Here is a 20,181-nt window from a genome sequence, read left to right as displayed (position 1 = left end):
ACAGTTTGTATTGTTATATGTGCTAATTGGAACACCTTTTGTCTCCCCTAGCAAACCCTTGTGGGATATGTTTATACTTATGATAATGTGTCCTTTGCATTCACTGTTGTAGGGGCCGAATTGTCTAGTCACACCGGTGGCTAATTAAGGTAATGTTTATAGAATATGTCAGTTGTTGTAATTATGTTTCTGGTTACAGTTTGTATTGTTAGAGTAATATGATCAGGAGGGGGAATGACCTCCTGTGGTATATATTTTGTGTGCCTTTGTTAAAAAAAAAAAAAAAAAACTTTCCATGTTCCAGTTCTGTAACTGAGCTAGTCTAGACTGGTTCTTGGTTGCAATATGTGGCTGTAATATCTAATATCTGAAGGTCCAGACTGGAGAAAGCAGTGTACTGATGGAAGCATTTAAACGGAGTGCGACGGGGTTCTGTGACAGACAACCCTGTGGATAGTGATTTACAGTTCAAACAATTGCCTAAATTTCCTGGTTTGGGGTATTTGATGAACAGCTAGCAGTTCAAGGTTAACATTCATGCTCCTAAAGTGACAACGCTGTGGTAAATTTATCATCTAGTTCTAGTAACATCTATGGTGACAATCAACATTTTGCTGCCAGCTGAACCCCAGAATCTCCATAAATCCAGTCTAGATACATAAATTGTGTCTGCAGCACAGAGAAGGAAGATTATCCGAGAGAAGTACAGGATGGGGAACACAGCTCAGTAAAGCGACCAGGATGATATCACCCAGTCCTTGCCCTACTCTGGACCAATCAGTGAGCAGTATGGGTGGGGGAATGTATTCAGTATTAATGACCCACCTGTGCTGATCTCTGTAGGAGTGTCCTCCTCTATAAATGTCCCCATTATTCCATCCTCCTCCATAGACTGCTGATCATCCCTCACATAATTCTCTTCTTCTTCTGCTTTAACCTCAAATTCTAAATCGATTGGATCTCCACTCTAAATCAAGGAAACAAGAGAGAATATCATCTGTAAAATATAAGCTTTATTATTGTGACATCACATAAAATATCCACACTTTGCCCCCACAAATCCATGTTGTAGATGCTCCATCCCACCAACCTTGCAATAGTGAGGGATGGTGTTATCTTCCTGTGTGGAATCCCGGGAATACAGAGGATGGGGACATCTGTCTGGTGGGTTCTTGGTATTAGGGGGCTCCATCATATCCTTGTGTCCTTCTGAAAACTCTTCCATCACTCCATACTCCTCATCCTCCTCTTTTTTAACATCAATATTATCATCCCCGAGGTTTCCACTCTGAATATATAATAAACATTCTTTGTAACAAACATGCTGTGTAAAAATCAGAACTACCAATAATTGTCAATCATCTACCTGATGGTGGTGAGGGATGGTGTGACCTTCCTGTGTGGAATCCCGGGAATACAGAGGACGGGGACATCTCTCTGGTGGGTTTCTGTAGCTGGATGACTCCACCATGGTGTCCTGGTACAGATCTTTGTGTTCTTTTAGAAACTCTGACTCTTCCATCACCCTATCCTCCTCTTTTATCTCTTCTTTAACTTCAACTTTAGACTCTCTCAGGTTTCCACTCTGAATATATAATAAAAATGACATCAATTGTATCAATGCAGATAATGTACAGATCCTAATGATACTATCAGTCATTGTTCCTCATCTACCTGATGATGGTGAGGGATGGTGTGATCTTCCTGTGTGGAATCCCGGGAATACAGAGGACGGGGACATCTCTCTGGTGGGTTCCCATTACTGGATCCATCTGTAGGAAACACACACTGACTGAATACATTGTTTCTATGTGTTTATCAGATGATGGGGGATCTAGGTGGACCCTCCGTACTGCTCTCTCCTTTACAATAAAGTCTCCTCTTACCCGGTGATGTGAGGGGCGGCTGATTGTCCATCATGACGTCCTTGTAGAGATCCTTGTGTCCTTCTAAATACTCCCACTCCTCCATGGAGAAATAGACAGTGACATCCTGACACCTTATAGGAACCTGACACACACAATGATACAGTCACCATCCAGACACATCCCTTGTCTGTTACTGGATAATGTCCCAGAATTCCCAGCACCGCTCACCTCTCCTCTATGATCTCTCTGGTGACTCCTAGAATCTTCTTTGTATTTCTCTATTCTATCAGGGAGGGAGGTGGAGGCAATGTGATGGTCATATGATCTCCAGACCTCACAGGAGGAAAACTCTAGATCTGAACACAAACAGTAAAATCAAATGATATTCCCAGAATCCTCCTCACCTCACCATTCAGGTTTCCATTTTATTAAAGCTGCACTTCAGACTGAGGTATAATTTACCCACACAGGACCCCCACACTATGCAGGTTAAACACTTGTTGCAGGCATTCTGACATCATTACATATTATTATTATTATTCACAATTTATATAGCGCCAACAGCTTACGCAGTGCTTTACAATGTAGAGGGGGGGGGGACAGCACAATTACAGTACAGTTCAATACAGAAGGGAAAGAAGAGCTCTGCTCATAGAGCTTACATTCTAAATGGAGGGGGTGGTGGTACAAAAGGTAATAGCTGCAGGGAATGATTTGATGGGGGTGGCTCGGGGACAGTTGTTAGGTGGGTGTGGGATAGGATTCCCTGAATAAGTGAGTTTTCTCCTAAAGGTGGAGAGGTTAGGGGCTGATTGCATATACCGAGGCAGGGAATTCCAGAGGATGGGAGAGGCTCTGGAGAAGTCCTGAAAGCGAGCATGAGAGGAGGTAACAAGGGAGCTAGAGATCAGGAGGTCCTGGGAGGAGCGGAGGGGACGATTAGGGCGATATCTGCAGATGAGGTTGGTGATGTAGATGGGGGCGATGTTGTGGATGGCCTTGTATGTTATGGTTAGCATTTTGAACTTTATACGGTGGGGTAAGGGAAGCCAGTGAAGGGATTGGCAGAGAGGGGCAGCAGTCACGGATCGATTAGTGAGGTGTATTAGTCTAGCAGCAGCATTCATAATAGACTGAAGGGGGGATAGCCTGCATAAGAGTAGGCCATTAAGGAGAGAGGTGCAGTAGTCAAGGCGGGAAATAATAAAGGAGTGAATACGTTGCTTTGTGGTGTCATTAGTAGGGATGAGCCCAATGTTCAAGTCGAACGTAAGTTCGACTCGAACATCAGGTGTTCGCCTGTTCACCAAAAAGTGAACTATTTGGGGTGTTCGCAGTAAATTTGAAAGCCGTGGAACACCCTTTAAAAGTCTATGGGAGAAATTAAAAGTGCTCATTTTAAAAGCTTATATGCTTGGTATTGTCATAAAAAGTGTTTGGGGTCCCGGGTCCTACCCCAGGGGACATGGATCAATGCAATGCAAAAAGTTTTAAAAACTGACGTTTTTTCGGGAGCAGTGATTTTAGTAATGCTTAAAATGAAACAATAAAAGTGAAAGATTCCTTTAAATTTCGTACCTGGGGGGTGTCTATAGTATGCCTGTAAAGTGGCGCATGTTTCCTGTGTTTAGAATAGTCCCTGCACAAAATTAAATTTCTAAAGGAAAAAAAGCCATTTAGAACTACTCGCGGCTATAATGAATTGTTTGTCCCGGCAATACAGATAAAAGAAGTCATTGAAAAAAATGGCTTGGGATCCCCCCAGTCCATTACCAGTTCCTTTGGGTCTGGTATGAATATTAAGGGGAACCCCGAACCAAAAATGTAAAAAAAAAATGCGTGGGGGTCCCTCCAAATTCCATACCAGGCCCTTCAGGTCTGGTATGGATATTAATCAGAACCCCGTGCCAAAATTTTTTTTAAAAAATGGTGTGGGGGACCCCCCAAAAATCCATACCAGACCCTTATTCGAGCATGCAACCTGGCAGGCCGCAGGAAAAGAGGGGGGGCAAGAGAGCGCCCCCCCCCTCCTGAACCGTACCAGGCCACATGCCCTCAACATGGGGAGGGTGCTTTGGGGTAGCCCCCCAAAGCAACTTGTCCCCATGTTGATGGAGACAAGGGCCTCATCCCCACAACCCTTGCCCGGTGGTTGTGGGGGTCTGCAGGCAGGCCTTTAATAAGGGGACCCCCAGATCCCGGCCTTCCCCCATGTAAAATAGTAATGGGGTACATATGTACCCCTACCGTTTCACAAATGACAAGACACGGCTTGGGACAAGTCCTTTATTAAAAAATAAAAAAATAAAAATGTCCCACGAAGTCCATTCATCTTTTCTTGCTCCGCTGACGGACCGAAAGAGGAAAAAAAAAGCCGCGACCAACCCGCCTCCATGGGAGGCTCCCGCCGTATGACGCGTCTTGGCTTTGACAGTTCTTTTATAACTGAGGGCGGGGCCACACCGTGACGTTCCCAGGTGACCCCGCACCCCTCTGGCGCACGGGGACTTCCCTATGGCTTTCCCGGAACATCAGAGGGGAGCGGGGCCACCCGTTTACGTAACTTTTCCCAAGCCGTGTCTTGCCAAAACTTGTCCCAAGCCGTGTCTTGTCATTTTTACCATTTTGACACTTTTTTTGTGAAATGGTCCCGTTACCAATTCACACAGGGGGGAGGCCGGGATCTGGGGGTCCTCTTGTTAAGGGGGGCTTCCAGATTCCGATAAGCCCCCCGCCCGCAGACCCCCACAACGTTCCCGGGTGACCCCGCCCCCTCAGACACACGGGGACATCCCTATGGCTCTCCCGGGGTGTCAGAGGGGGGCAGGGCCACCCGTTTATGTAAACGGTTGACCCTGCCCCCCTCAAACACCATGGGGAAGACATAGGGAAGTCCCCGTGCGTCAGAGGGGGCGGGGTCACCGGGAGGCCCCGCTCTCCATTATATAAGCTGTCACAAGAACAGAAGCGTCACACAGCGGGAGACTCCCATTGAGGCGGATCGTCCGGAGGACGAAGCGGGGAAGAAGAAGCCGGACGAGAAGACCGGAGGAAGAAGCAGAGGAAGATAGAGGAAGAAGTGGGGGAAGAACAAGATGAAGGAAGAAGAACACCGAAGGAAGACCAGAAGAAGATGGAAGAAGAAGAAGAAGCGGGGAAAGAAGAAGACATTAATAAAGGAATTGTCAAAAACCGGCTATTGTCTTTTTTAACATTTTTGACACTTTTTTTGTGAAATGGTAGGGGTACATTTGGTAATTTACCCCATTACCAATTCACACAGGGGGGGGGGGCTGGGATCTGGGGGTCCCCTTGTTAAAGAGGGCTTCCAGATTCAGATGAGCCCCCCGCCCGCAGACCTCCACAACCACCGGGCAAGGTTTGTGGGTATGAGACCCTTCTCCCTATCAACATGGGGACAAGGTGCTTTGAGGTAGCTACCCCCAAAGCACCCTCCCAATGTTGAGGGCATGTGGCCTGGTATGGTTCAGGAGGGGGGGCGCTCTCTCGTCCCCCCTCTTTTCCTGCGGCCTGCCAGGTTGCGTGCTCCGATAAGGGTCTGGTATGGATTTTTGGGGGGACCCCCACGCCATTTTAAAAAAAAAAGTTAGGCGCGGGGTTCCCCTTAAAATCCATACCAGACCTGAAGGGTCTGGTATGGATTTTGAGGGGGACCCCCACGCCTTTTTTTTTTTAATTTTGGTGCGGGGTTCCCCTGTGTATCCCATGCCGTTTTTTTCAATGACTTTTATGTGTATTGCCGGGACTGACAATTCATATAGCTGCGAGTAGTTTTAAATTGCTGGTCAATTTTTTTCCTTTAGAAATGTCATTTTGCTCTCAGAGTGTTCTAAACTCGGGAAACATGGGCCACTTTACAGGCATACTATAGACACCCCCCCATTACCAAATTTAAAAGAATATTACACTTTTGTTGTTTCACTTTAAGCATTATTAAAATCACTGCTCCCGAAAAAATAGCCTTTTTTAAAACTTTTTTTTGCATTGGTACATGTCCCCTGGGGCAGGACCCAGGTCCCCAAACCCTTTTTATGACAATAACTTGCATATAAGCCTTTAAAATTAGCACTTTTGTTCCGCAGCTCTCGAATTTGCCGCCAACACCCAAAATTGTTCACTATTCGGCGAATGAGTGAACAGCCAATGTTCAACCCGAACATAAAGCCCATCCCTAGTATAGAGCAAGAATAGGAGGGATCCAAGGACAGAGCCTTGGGGTACCCCAACAGAAAGAGGAGCGGAGGAGATGGAGTTGTAAGTGACTCTGAAAATGCGCTGAGATAGGTAGGAGGAGAACCAGGATAAAGCAGAATCACAGAGGTCAAGAGAGTGTAGTTTCCTGAGGAGGAGCAGGTGGTCAACTGTGTTGAAGGCAGCAGAGAGGTCTAAGAGTATGAGTATGGAGTAATGGCTATTGGTTTTAGCAGTCAGTAGGTCATTGGTGAGTTTTAGTAGGGCAGTTTCAGTGGAATTAGGTGGACGGAAGCCCGACTATAGGGGGTCGAGAAGGTTGTTGTCCGTGAGGTAGGGACTCATTCGGTCAAGGAGTTTGATGAGCTTGGAGGCAAACGGGAGCAGGGAGATGGGTCTTAAGTTATTCAAACTGGTGGGGGTCTAGTGAGGGTTTTTTAAGTATGGAGGTAACCAGTGTATGTTTGAGTGGAGAAGGAAAGGTGCCAGAGGAGAGGGAGAGGTTGGAGATAGGGGTAAGGGATAAGATAAGATAGGGGTAAGGGATAAGTGGGTTAGGGAGTTTAGGATAGAGCTGGAAGGTGGTCGCAGTAATTGTGAGGGGACAGGTGGTAAGGTGGGCCATGGAGAGGAGTTTATCAACTTCATCGGTGGTAACTTGGCAGAAGGAGGAGAGTATTGAGTGTGGTGTTGGAGCTGATGTGTTGGGTACAGGAGGAAGTTGAATGCTTGTTATCTCCTCGCGAATTGTGTCGATTTTGCTTTTGAAATGGTTGGGAATCTGTTGAGCGGTAAGCAAGTTGGTGGGTGGGGGCAGTGGGGGGGTGAAGTAAAAAATTAAGGGTAGAAAAGAGTTGACGAGGCTTGGATGAGAGGGTTTTGATGAGAGTGTTGTAATAGGTTTGTTTAGCAGTGTGGAGGCAGGAGTTGTATTTGAGAAGGGCAGATTTGTAGAGGGTAAAGTCCTGCAGGGATTTAGATTTACGCCATGCTTGCTCAAGAGCAAGGCTGTGTCTCTTGAGACTTCTGGTGTCGTCTGTTTGCCAGGGTTGTGGCAGTTGGGGCCTGGTTCTGCGTGTAGAAAGAGGAGCAAGTACGTCTAGGGAGGAGGACAGCATGTTGTTGTAGATGGAAGTGGTTAGGTCTGGGCAGGATAGGGGTGTGATTTTGTCGTAAAGGCCATCAGTAGCAGAATGAAGAAGGGAAGGGTTGAGGTTGCGAAGGTTTCTGAGGGTAGTGGTTTGTGGGTTGGCAGCATGGGAGGTAGGAGACAAGGAGAGTGTGAAACAGATAAGGTTGTGATCAGAGAGAGGAAAGGGTGCGTTAGAGAGATTTCAGTGAGGGCAGCAATGGGAGAATACGAGGTCAAGAGTGTTGCTGTTGGAGTGAGTGGTGGTTTGTGTCCAGTTAAAAGAGGAGGTTAGGTTGAGTAGTTTTAGTGTCAACATTGATTGGAATGTTAAAGTCACTTAGTATGATGGCAGGTACTTCATAGTAGAGAAAGTAGGGTAGCCATGCAGAGAAGTCATCCAGAAAGCGTGACACTAGTCCAGGAGGCCGATAAATGACTGCGACCCTCAAACAAGCTGGAGAGAAAAGACAAATGCAGTGCACTTCGAAAGAGCAGGTGGAAAGAGAGGTGTGGGAAGAACCTGGAAGGTGCATTGTGGGGAGAGGAGAAGTCTGATGCCACCTCCTTTTTGTCCACTGTGTCTGGGGGAGTGAGTCCAAAGGAGGCCACTGTGGGACAGGGCAGCTGGAGAGGTAGTGTCGAATTTCTGGAGTCAGGTTTCCGTAATGGCAAATAGATTAAGGGATTTGGAGAGGAAAAGGTCATTGACAGAAGCTAGTTTGTTGAAGAGCGGGCATTCCAGAGGGCACATGAAAGAGTGGTTCTGACTTGTGGAATCAGGGGAATTAGGATGAGAAGGTGGGAGTTACGACTACTGTTGGAGGAGGTGGACAGCCAATTTTGGGGGTGGGAATTGGGTGTGGGAGGGCCAGGGTTTGGTGCGATGCCCCCAGACATTAGGAGTAGTAGGACGGTGAGGGTGGCAAGGCAGGAATGGGATTTATAGGAGGGCAGAGGAGTGGAAGTGGTGATACTGTGTGGGCTTAGAATGAGCAGCAGGTGATAAGTGCAGTAATATTGAGTGGGCAGAAGAGAGGGAGATATGTAGAGGTTGGGGGCTGGAGGGGGGGGGGGGGTAAAGAAATGAGAGTTTGAGGAGAGAGGACTTTATAGCAAAGATTAGTGTGAGCATGTTGGAGGGTGGGGAGATGGGAATAGAAGGAAGGCTGAGGAAAGTTAGAGGATGAAGGGGAACTTCCTGTAAAATAGGTGTGGAACACTAATGTCTGTACTTACTTTTTTGTAGCAGTGCCTTAGTCAAAGTGCCCGTGTATAAGTGCCAAACACTTTGCGAAAGGAATGGCTAGCCCAAACCCTCGCCAACCGTCCCAAGAAATGAACTACATTTATACTGGGATGGTGTGGGTGGGAAAATTCACACTTATTCAATTACATACAACGCAGGACCAACAGTCTCACTTTGCTAGTGAGGATGTCCAGGATCCACCCACATCCTAAGAGCATCAGAAAAAAAGCCAGATAGAGGGAAATTGGGAGGAGGAGCTGTGAGGTCAGTGTGATGTCATAGGACATATAGACTCTGGATGGATGAACATTTGGATGGGGAGATTTGAGGGGCCCTCTATATGAGGCTCCTATGCAAACCAAATCATTGTTCCTGGGTATGTCCTACCTCTCCTAAACTGAAGAGTGAACTTTGACCTTTACCATACAGAATTTTGTCAGGAATCTGTGAAAGTAAGCTCTCATGTGATCAGGTGATGTGCGGAGGAACGGAGTGTAAATAGCAGACAATTTTCTCCAGAGCTCCTAATGATGGGGATGGATTTTGCTGGTGCCAAGTTTCCACCCCCCAGGATCACTGCAGGTGTGGAGAAAAGCTGTGTAAGAGGATATGGAGGAGAGATGAGGAGGAGATCCAGGAATCAGGATAAAGGTCAGGACAAGCAACAGATGAGCGCATCCAAGAGATGAAGCCGGGGTCACTACACAGAAAATCAATCCAAGGAAACAACAGGCAGGACGAGGAATAGCAAGAAGGAGCTCAGAGACAAATGAGAATATTGCTCAGCCAATGGGAGATTATCTCAGCATGACTTACATAATGAAGGAGATGAGGGGGAGGGGAGGAAGTCACTTATGGTGACCATAGAGACATGGAAATTCAGCTGGTTCAGCAGGGATCGGTCACATTTCCATTCATGTGTGGTCACTGCCGGATAAAAGTCACTCCATCAGCGGCTGCAGCCAATAGCTTCATCACTGATCTGTGTATTCTGAGAGCGGAGGAGCGCCCCCCATTGTCAGAATACAATAGTGCAGCGGGGAGGATTCCCCCATCCCCCGCCAATGTGTGGATGGGGGAATCACTTCAGTTTTTTCCTCTCATCCCGCTGGCTGAACGATAAAACTGAACCATGTATGGCCAGATTTGGAAGCAAAATATATTCATCATCATCTGATCCCCCTGAAGGGGTTAATCTACATTTCCACACTATATATGTGTGTATCATCATCTGCTGGAGATAAAAGACATCACAGTGACTATGGAGGAAGAGGACGGACATGACGGGGGGTTACTGGGTGTAAATAGAAAATAAGATCTTATTACCTCCTCTACTGCCACTTCCAGCAACGTCTCCTTTGTAGTTTGTACCTCATCCATCTCTTGCCTGCATCTGAGATCACTTCCTGTCTTCCATAGAGACTTCCTGTCTGTCTTCCATAGAGACTTCCTGGGTAGAGGTGAGATCACCACCTTGTGGAGTTCAGAGGAATTGCAGCCCAGAGAAACTTCTCATAGTGTGAACACATCCTTGTTCTGTGTGTGGATCAGGGACGTGCGGTGAGGTGAGTGGCTGGTGAGGCACTGGATAGTATCAGAGCCAGATACACACAGGTTACATACGCCGCGAATGATAGAGCGAGAAGAATAATTCTAGCACTAGACCCCCTCTGTTACTCTAAACATGCAACCTGTAAAAATTTTTAAAGCATCGCCTATGGAGATTTTTAAGTACTGAAGTTTGGAGCCATTCCACAAGTGTGCGCAATTTTAAAGTGTGACAAGTTAGGTATTTATTTACTCGGCATAACATCATCTTTCATAGTATACAAAAAAAAGATCAGGCAAACTTTAGTATTTTTTTGTTTTTTTATTCATGAAATAGTTTCTTTCCCCAAAAAATGCGTTTGAAAAATTGCTGCACAAATACTGTGTGACATACAAAGTTGCAACAACCACCATTTTATTCCCAATGGGTGTTTGCTAATATATAAGTAACAATAACTCTCGGTGGAGCTGCTGGTTTAAGCGGGCTTGTTACCTTCACTCTCCCCACCTCTGTTTCAACGGCACCGGGTCTAGGGTTCCGTTGAGTTTACCTCTGGACGATAAAAGCACCGACACTTGAAAACGTTTTCAATGCTTTATTGAACCAAGTAACGAAGGAAGTAGCAGGAAAGAGGCAGGAGGAAAACTGCAGGGAAGCTCAAATACCTTTCTTTAGGATTCTTTAGAACGTCCTTTAAGGTTGAATACTGTAATTGAATGCGATCCCCTTGTGGGACACAATCTTTGCTCGCCTGGATAGGCCTCTCTCACTTGCCTAGCAGCCAGTACGTAGCACGAACAAAAGTCTCTGCCACAGACTTGCTTGGAACAAACCCGTACGATCCTCTGCCACAGGATGTATTGGTTAGCGGTGAATATCAGACACAGTACTTGGACCTCTAAGCCAACTAGTACTATGTAATAAGACTACTTCAGGATACGTTCTCCAACCGAGTCACCAGGCCCTCCAGACCAGCACTCTGCGTGATCCTTCCATGACGGGTCCTCCCCTGGGATCTCCTCGGTTGTCCAGCTTCTTCACTCAGGATAGACAGCTCAGGACCATTCCTCGGCTGCTGTGGAAGGCCCCAGACAGACTTCTGGCCCCACCCACGCGCCGCAGCGACGCGGGCCTCCGGAACGGAGGACCACAAGGTGGTACACTAACACATACCTGTCGGCCAGGAGGGCCAGCAGGTGGCTGAAAACAAACCCCTAAACATGGCGTCTGGCCCATAAATACCCTCTCCCAGAATGCAACTCTGAGGACCACCTCCACCGAGTTGTCTCCGGGACAGAGGAGCACTCATACGCTTCAACACGTTGCTTTTCCAACACTGGCCCATGGTGACAACGACACCCACCGGCACAGTGTGGAACCACACGCAACGTCAGCCAAGCTGGAACAGAGGCAAATCTAACTTCACCTAACGAGCAATTCACTAAATTTACCTATCAGATGGTAGATCATAAATCTACCAGCACTACATATATATATATATATATATATATATATATATATATATATATATCTATATCTATATATCTATATCTATATATACACACACACAGTATCTCACAAAAGTAAGTACACCCCTCAGTCACATTTTTGTAAATCTTTTCTTCTATCTTTTCATGTGACAACACTGAAGAAATGACACATTGCTACAATGTAAAGTAGTGAGTGTACAGCTTGTATAACAGTGTAATTTTTCTGTCCCCTCAAAATAACTCAACACACAGCCATTAATGTCTAAACCACTGGCAACAAAAGTGAGTACACCCCTAAGTGAAAATGTCCAAATTGGGCCCAATTAGCCATTTTCCCTCCCCCGGTGTCATGTGACTCATTGGTGTTACAAGGTCTCAGGTGTGAATGGGGAGCAGGTGTGTTAAATTTGGTGTTATCGCTCTCACTCTCTCATACTGGTCACTGGAGGTTCAACATGGCACCTCATGGCAAAGAACTCTCTGAGGATCTGAAAAAAAGAATTGTTGCTCTACATAAAGATGAATATAGGGAGTATTATTCCTGCGCTACCAAGCAGTGGTGTTATAGGTGGTTTTAGATAGGGAAAAGCAGCTTGCACCGAATGGGGTCCAGCCTTAAACCCTGGTGTGACTAACAACTGACAAATGGGGATGGTGCTGCGCTAATCCTACAATAAATTATAATATCTAGGTGTACTGGGTATCAACTCTTGTCTTTACTGAGGTATAAGATGGTGATCTAAACCACCATGGGGAATATAGCACTATGTGGACGTGCAGGCAGTATGTGCATAATAGAAAAAAATAATAATAAATAAAGGGTGGAGCCCACCAATAAAACTATACATATGTATCTCTCAGCTTAAATAAAAATAAAACCATGGTGAAATCTACAATAAAATTAAAAATTAAAAAAAAAAAAATACATTTTTTTTTCAATAAGATAGTGATTGCCACTGAGACATTAAATGCCAGTACAAAGTGCTGTGAATTAATATCCGGAAACTATTATAGTTCAATGAACCATGATTCATATAAATAAATAGATGGCTAAAAACTAAATAACATAAAAGCAAAAATTGCCAAATGATACAATGTTACATTGAATGTCCAAAGTGATCTTCATAGTTGTGCATCATGCAATATAGTGTCCAGCAGGGGGTGCTCAAACTTAAAATAATACAATCCAATAAAGGTGACTCAGTGCAACAAAAAAACAGCTTCAATGCTTCCTTAGGCTGGGTTCACACTGGTGCGACACGACAGCCGTCCTACTTTGGATCCGACTTTGCCCTGCGACATGAAGCCGGCATGTGTCCGATTTTCAATGAACGGGGATCTGACTTGGATCCCCACCAATGCCCGGCACTGTGTTTGGTATGAATCTTTAGGGGGAACTCCGCGCCAAATTTTAAATAAAAAACCGGCATGGGTTCCCCCTCCAAGAGCATACCAGGCCCTTGGGTCTGGTATGGACCTTGAGGGGAACCCCCTACGCCAATAAAAACGGCGTGGGGGTCCCCCCAATCCATACCAGACCCTTATCCGAGCACGCAGCCCGGCCGGACAGGAATGGGGGTGGGGACGAGCGAGCGCCCCCCCCCTCCTGAACCGTACCAGGCCGCATGCCCTCAACATGGGGGGGTTGGTGCCTTGGGGGAGGGGGCGTGCTGCGGCCCCCCACCCCAAAGCACCTTGTCCCCATGTTGATGAGGACAAGGGCCTCTTCCCGACAACCCTGGCCGTTGGTTGTCGGGGTCTGCGGGCGGAGGGTTTATCGGAATCCAGGAGCCCCCTTTAATAAGGGGGCCCCCAGATCCCGGCCCCCCACCCTATGTGAATGAGTATGGGGTACATGGTACCCCTACCCATTCACCTAGGGAAGTGTCAATAAAAAAAACCACAGTACACAGGTTTCAAAATTAATTTATTGGGCAGCTCCGGTATCTTCTTCCGACTTCTCCCGGTGTTCCGCCTCTTCTCCCGGGCCCCGCCGCTATCTTCTTCCAGCTCTATTGCCAGCGAGGGGCCTGGTCTGCTGCCGCTGTCTTGTCGCCGCTGTCTCGCCGCTTCTTCTCTTCATCTCTTCTTCCGATGTTGACACGACGCTCTCCCCGGCTGGAATGCTCTCTGTGCGCTCTGCTCTGACTTATATAGGCGGTGACCCCGCCCCCTTATGCCGTCACAGTCCCTGGGCATGCTGGGACTGTGACGTTTTAGGAGGCGTGGTCATGATGACCACGCCCCCTAAAACGTCACAGTCCCAGCATGCCCAGGGACATGATGACCACGCCCCCTAAAACGTCACAGTCCCAGCATGCCCAGGGACTGTGACGGCATAAGGGGGCGGGGTCACCGCCTATATAAGTCAAAGCAGAGCGCACAGAGAGCATTCCAGCCGGGGAGAGCGTCGTGTCAACATCGGAAGAAGAGATGAAGAGAAGAAGCGGCGAGACAGCGGCGACAAGACAGCGGCAGCAGACCGGGCCCCTCGCTGGCAATAGAGCTGGAAGAAGATAGCGGCGGGGCCCGGGAGAAGAGGCGGAACACCGGGAGAAGTCGGAAGAAGATACCGGAGCTGCCCAATAAATTAATTTTGAAACCTGTGTACTGTGGTTTTTTTTATTGACACTTCCCTAGGTGAATGGGTAGGGGTACCATGTACCCCATACTCATTCACATAGGGTGGGGGGCCGGGATCTGGGGGCCCCCTTATTAAAGGGGGCTCCTGGATTCCGATAAGCCCTCCGCCCGCAGACCCCGACAACCAACGGCCAGGGTTGTCGGGAAGAGGCCCTTGTCCTCATCAACATGGGGACAAGGTGCTTTGGGGTGGGGGGCCGCAGCGCGCCCCCTCCCCCAAGGCACCAACCCCCCCATGTTGAGGGCATGCGGCCTGGTACGGTTCAGGAGGGGGGGGGGGCGCTCGCTCGTCCCCACCCCCATTCCTGTCCGGCCGGGCTGCGTGCTCGGATAAGGGTCTGGTATGGATTGGGGGGGACCCCCACGCCGTTTTTATCGGCGTAGGGGGTTCCCCTCAAGGTCCATACCAGACCCAAGGGCCTGGTATGCTCTTGGAGGGGGAACCCATGCCGGTTTTTTATTTAAAATTTGGCGCGGAGTTCCCCCTCAAGAACATCTGAGCACAAGTCGCGTGCCGAAGTCGGATCATACAAGACGGCAATCCGACTTTGATCCGACTTCAATGATAGTCAATAGGCTGAAGTAGGATCAAAGTCGGACCAAAGTAGTACAGGGAGCATTTCTAAAGTCGGAACGACTTGTGTCGGACCAGTTAGGACGGCTCCCATAGGGAAACATTAAATTTCACACGTCATGCGACATGAGCTCCCAATGTCGGAGCGTTTGTCGGACCAGTGTGAACCCAGCCTCAGTGATAACAGACAATTAAGTCGTGTGGATAGCAGCTGAGTTTAAAAATCATTTGTTCAGAAGAGTGGTGAATGTGAAGTGTGCAGCAGGATCTCCTCCATGCAACAATCCTTTAGTGGTAGATAATGGCCCCTTACCTCACTATACTGAGGATACAGCATAGAGCAGACAGCGCTTGTGGTGTCTCCTGTGCAGGGGGGTCCTAGGTAATGGACTGTCATTTATCAGACCTCAGATCCATGGGGAGCATCATAGTAAATGGAGAGATGAAGATACCATATAGTGTAGTATTTCAAGCATGTATCAGGCTTTATTCAACATTAGCAGCATACAGGGTACTCACACAGTAAAAAACAAAAGGTACAGTGTATCCAGACGAGCGGCGAGCTCATACACTGCTGACAGTGTGCGGTGCCTGTCCCTACGCGTGGCGTCACGTGGCTTCATCAGGGGATGCCACTGCATCAAATTGGTCTGCATGGCTGTCGTCCCAGAAGGAAGCCTCTTCTAAAGATGATGCACAAGAAATCCTGCAGTTTGCTGAAGACAAGCAGACGAAGGACATAGATTACTGGAACCATGTCCTGTGGTCTGATGAGACCAAGATAAACTTATTTGGTTCAGATGGTGTCAAGCGTGTGTGGTGACAACCAGGTGAGGAGTACAAAGACAAGTGTGTCTTACAGTCAAGCATGGTGGTGGGAATGTCATGGTTTGGGGCTGCATGAGTTCTGCCGGTGTCTTGCCGAGAATGTTCCCTCGGCGGATAAGTTCCCCCCTGTACTGCGCAGGCGCAGCGCCTGCGCAGTACATACTACTCTCAGCCGCCGGAGATAGCCGAAGCTCAAATGCTTCAATCAGCTGTACACGGCGCCTGCGCTCTGGGTCCAGGTTCCTTCCCCACCATCCAAGTGGACCTAGAGGGGGAATCTAAAAGTGCCGAGCGCAGCGAGGCCGTGCCCGAAGCGCGGCGAGCGAAGCGAGCCCGCGAGGGGCCCTCTTACAGGCACCGTGTACAGCTGATTTTCAGCTGTTCTGCTTCTGCTATTTCCGCCGATACCTCCTGCGCATGCGCAGTAGAGGGGGGAACTTATACGCCGAGCGGAACTTTCTCGGCAGAACACCGGCACTGGGGAGGTACAATTCATTGAGGGAACCATGATTGCCAACATGTACTGTGACATACTGAAGCAGAGCATGATCTCCTCCCTTCAGAAAATGGGCTGCAGGGCAGTATTCCAACATGATAAGTAAACACACCTCCAAGATGATCACTGTCTTGCTAAAGAAGCTGAGGGTAAAGGTGATGGACTGGCCAAGCATGTCTCCAGACCTAAACCCTATTGAGCATCTGTGGGACATCCTCAAATGGAAGGTGGAGGAGCACAAGGTCTCTAACATCCACCAGCTCTGTGGTGCCTTCATGGGGGAGTGGAAGAGAACTCCAGTGGCAACCTGTGAAGCTCTGGTGACCTCCATGCCCAAGACGGTTAAGGCAGTGCTGGAAAATAATGGTGACCACATAAAATTTTGACACTTTGACCCAATTTGGACATTTTCACTTAGGGATGTACTCACTTTTATTGCCAGCGATTTAGACATTAATGGCTGTTTGTCTTTTAGACACACGCCCCCTTGGATGACACTGTAGTAAGAGGCGTGCCTCCACTGCAGAATTTTTATTGGACAGCTTGGGCCAATGGTACTTTACCATTGGTCCAAGACTCCAAGCTGTCCACTGAGCTCAATGCCTCTGACAAGAAGTGAGGAGAGGCAATGAGAGCTCATCCTCTCAGTCTGCTGCAAACAGAGTGTGCCAGCTTGTATTTAAACTGGCTGCTCTGTATGTAGCTTCTGACAGGCTGCACAAGGAGCCCCATATCTCTGGAACCATAGGTCGTAGGAGTCCCAATTTTTACCAGTGGTGGGGTAGAACTTAACCCACCCCCCCCCAAATTTGGGGTCTCTGTGACCCCAGGACCCCGAGCTACGACCCTCAAAGCTCAATCCTTTTTTTTTTTATTAGTTACATTTTTTATGTTCATGGCAGGTGAGGCTCTGTGGATGTGTGTGTATGTACTGTATATCCTTATAGATGGGTCATCTCCACTCCCACCAAGGGGGATAGAAATATATTACTGCTCGGGGGGGAGACATTTTGGCCCCTTTGATTTTGCAGTAAAATTGATTGCAGATTTAGTCATGTAGAACATCTGTTATATGGATACAAAGAACCCCAGCCGAGAGTAAAGGGTGGAAATGGCTCCTGATCCCCAGATTTGGACAATTATGTCACCAATATAAATAGAATAAAACCCGCGCTATGTGTAACAACTCAAATACCTACAAAAATAACTTATACCGGACTGCTGCTGTAACAAAGGTAAGTATTCCCTTTATCAACTAGAAGAGCATTATGTGTCACAGCGCTGTCCTATTGTGTGTGCACATAAATCATCACAAATACACTAAAATATGTGGAGACATTCATATATAAAGTGCTAGGGGCTCACATAATATTCTCTGCAGATCTACTGCTTCCACTTTACACCTACTTCATTCATCTTATAATATTTGCTGCTATATTAAATAAACCAAAATCCTGTGCACATTCATGTAATCCTATAATATTATTTGCTCGATATAGTATTCTCTGCAAGTCCACTGCTTCCACTTTACACCTACTTTATTGATCTTATGGTGTTTATCAATAAATGAAGTAAACTGATCCATGTGCAAATTCATATACAACATAAAGTGCTTTATACTCAAGATGCTGTTCCCTGCAGATCCACTGCTTCCACTTTACACCTACTTCTTTAATATTTTCTGCTATATTAAGTAAACTAAAAACGTGTGAAAATTCATGTACACATACAATATTCTGTGCTCAATATAGTGTTCTCTGCAAGTCCACTGCTTCCACTTTACATCTACTTCTTTAAACAATCCACCAATCAATGAAAAGTTGATAAGGTGTAAAGTTCTCGGTGCTCCAAACTGTGCCAGCTGTAGTGTAGCCACGCCTTCTTCCACCTCTTACACACGTGATGGTGAGGGCGCCCCCTTAGTAGTGCTTCCCCACTCACCAGAGCAATATGACTCCCAGCTTTTCACCTACCAGAGTCACCAACATCCTTCACACTCTCCTCACCTCCGATGGCAAAGGAACTGGATCCTCCTCGCTCACTCCTGAGAGTCTGCTGAGCTTTCTGTCATCTCCCTCCTAGACTCCTCCTCCGACCGCTGTTCCAGCAGGAGCTCCGCCTCTTCATACACACTCAGAGCTCCGCCTCTTCATACACACTCAGAGCTCCGCCTCTTCATACACACTCAGAGCTCCGCCTCTTCATACACACTCAGAGATCCGCCTCTTCATACACACTCAGAGCTCCGCCTCTTCATATACACACTTAGAGCTCCGCCCCTTCATACACACTCAGAGCTCCGCCTCTTCATACACACTCAGAGCTCCGCCTCTTCATACACACTCAGAGCTCCGCCTCTTCATACACACTCAGAGATCCGCCTCTTCATACACACTCAGAGCTCCGCCTCTTCATATACACACTTAGAGCTCCGCCCCTTCATACACACTCAGAGCTCCGCCTCTTCATATACACACTTAGAGCTCCGCCCCTTCATACACACTCAGAGCTCCGCCTTTTCATACACACTCAGAGCTCCGCCTCTTCATAGCACTCAGAGCTCCGCCTCTTCATACACACTCAGAGCTCCACCTCTTAATACACACTCAGAGCTCCTCCTCTTCATACACACTCAGGGCTCCGCCTCTTCATATACACACTCAGAGCTCCGCCCCTTCATACACACTCTGAGCTCCGCCTCTTCATACACACTCAGAGCTCCGCCTCTTCATACACACTCAGAGCTCCGCCTCTTCATACACACTCAGAGCTCCGCCTCTTCATGCACACTCAGAGCTCCGCCTCTTCATACACACTCAGAGCTCCGCCTCTTCATACACACTCAGAGCTCCGCCTCTTCATACACACTCTGAGCTCCTCCTCTTCATACACACTCAGAGCTCCTCCTCTTCATACACACTCAGAGCTCCGCCTCTTCATGCACACTCAGGGCTCCTCCTCTTCATATACACTCAGAGCTCTGCCTCTTCATACACACTCAGAGCTCCTCCTCTTCATGCACACTCAGAGCTCCTCCTCTTCATACACACTCAGGGAGGAGAGAAAGGGGAAGGATATACAGGACATACACACAGAGGCGCAACTAGAGCCTTCAGGGCCCCGGTGCAAGAAACCTTGAAGGGCCCCCCTGACCCCCTCTTCATTTCATTGGTCCTGGGGCCCTTTTCTCTGGTCCCGTGGCCCTCCCCACTGACCCCGGGGGCACTTTACTCCTGTTGCGGAGCCCTTTATTATGGTCCCGCAGCGGGACTCTTTCATGTGTTCTGCAGTGGGCCCCCTTCCTACCATCTTGGGCCCAGCACACGGTGGCAGAAAACAATGGACATGTCACCAGCACACCAGGGAACTACCATATAAGGGTCCAACACAATGGCAGAACTACCAGGGTTGCAAGGGTCACACTTGTGACTGGGTCCTGGCATTCTGCCACCATGGGCGCCCCCAGACCCCTCTTTATGTCATGCCCCTGCTATTGATAGCACTGGTCTGGTGTCTCTGTCTCCATGGCAGCGGCGGCAGTCTATCGGGACCCAGTGCTGGTTACATTATGGAGCTGATAGATGCATGAGGGGGAGGGCTGGCACTATTGGTGGTAGACAGCTGAGCCCCCCCCCGCCGGTCACCTAGCAGCAGTACCGCTACACAGCCTTCTCTGTTGTCCTTCCGATCGGGATGTGACCCAGGTGATGCTGCCAGTAGGATCTAATAAACACATTATTTATCAAGAGTACAATCACGTATATATCAACCATATGTTCAGCAGCCATGTGGGCTCCATGCCAGTAAGATGGAGGTTCTGATCAATAAACTCTCTATCACATTTAACATTAGATCTGACTGGGAGCATCACCTGGATCGCATCCCGATGAGCATGTCAGAGAATGCTATGCAGTGCCATCGCTGCTAAGAGACCTGTAGGGAGCTCAGCTGTCCACAACCATCCATTGTACCGGTCCTCTTACATGTGCGCCCATCAGTATGGTGCACCAAGTAGCCAGCACTGAGTCCTTAAAGTGGTGTTCCGGCCGAAATGATACTTTTTAAATAAAAATACCCCTATAATACACAAGCTTAATGTATTCTAGTAAAGTTAGTCTGTAAACTAAGGTCTGTTTTGTTAGT

The 20,181-nt window shown here is 47.9% G+C and overlaps 2 protein-coding genes across 2 annotated transcripts in view; both read right to left on the bottom strand.

Moving 5' to 3' along the window:
- LOC141121895 (uncharacterized) overlaps window positions 1-9,874 on the bottom strand; it is a 34,640-nt gene extending 24,766 nt beyond the window's left edge. The window contains exon 1 of the mRNA XM_073611652.1: window positions 9,785-9,874. The gene's annotated coding sequence lies outside the window, so the exon portion shown is untranslated. The remainder of the gene's footprint in view (window positions 1-9,784) is intronic.
- Window positions 1-20,181, bottom strand: part of LOC141121827 (uncharacterized) — a 219,555-nt gene that overhangs the window by 4,021 nt on the left and 195,353 nt on the right.

Source organism: Aquarana catesbeiana, unplaced genomic scaffold (assembly GCF_042186555.1).
Source record: "Aquarana catesbeiana isolate 2022-GZ unplaced genomic scaffold, ASM4218655v1 unanchor233, whole genome shotgun sequence".
Lineage (NCBI taxonomy): Eukaryota > Metazoa > Chordata > Amphibia > Anura > Ranidae > Aquarana > Aquarana catesbeiana.
The sequence above is the reverse complement of the archived record's forward strand: the minus strand, read 5'-3'. Positions and strand labels throughout refer to the sequence as shown.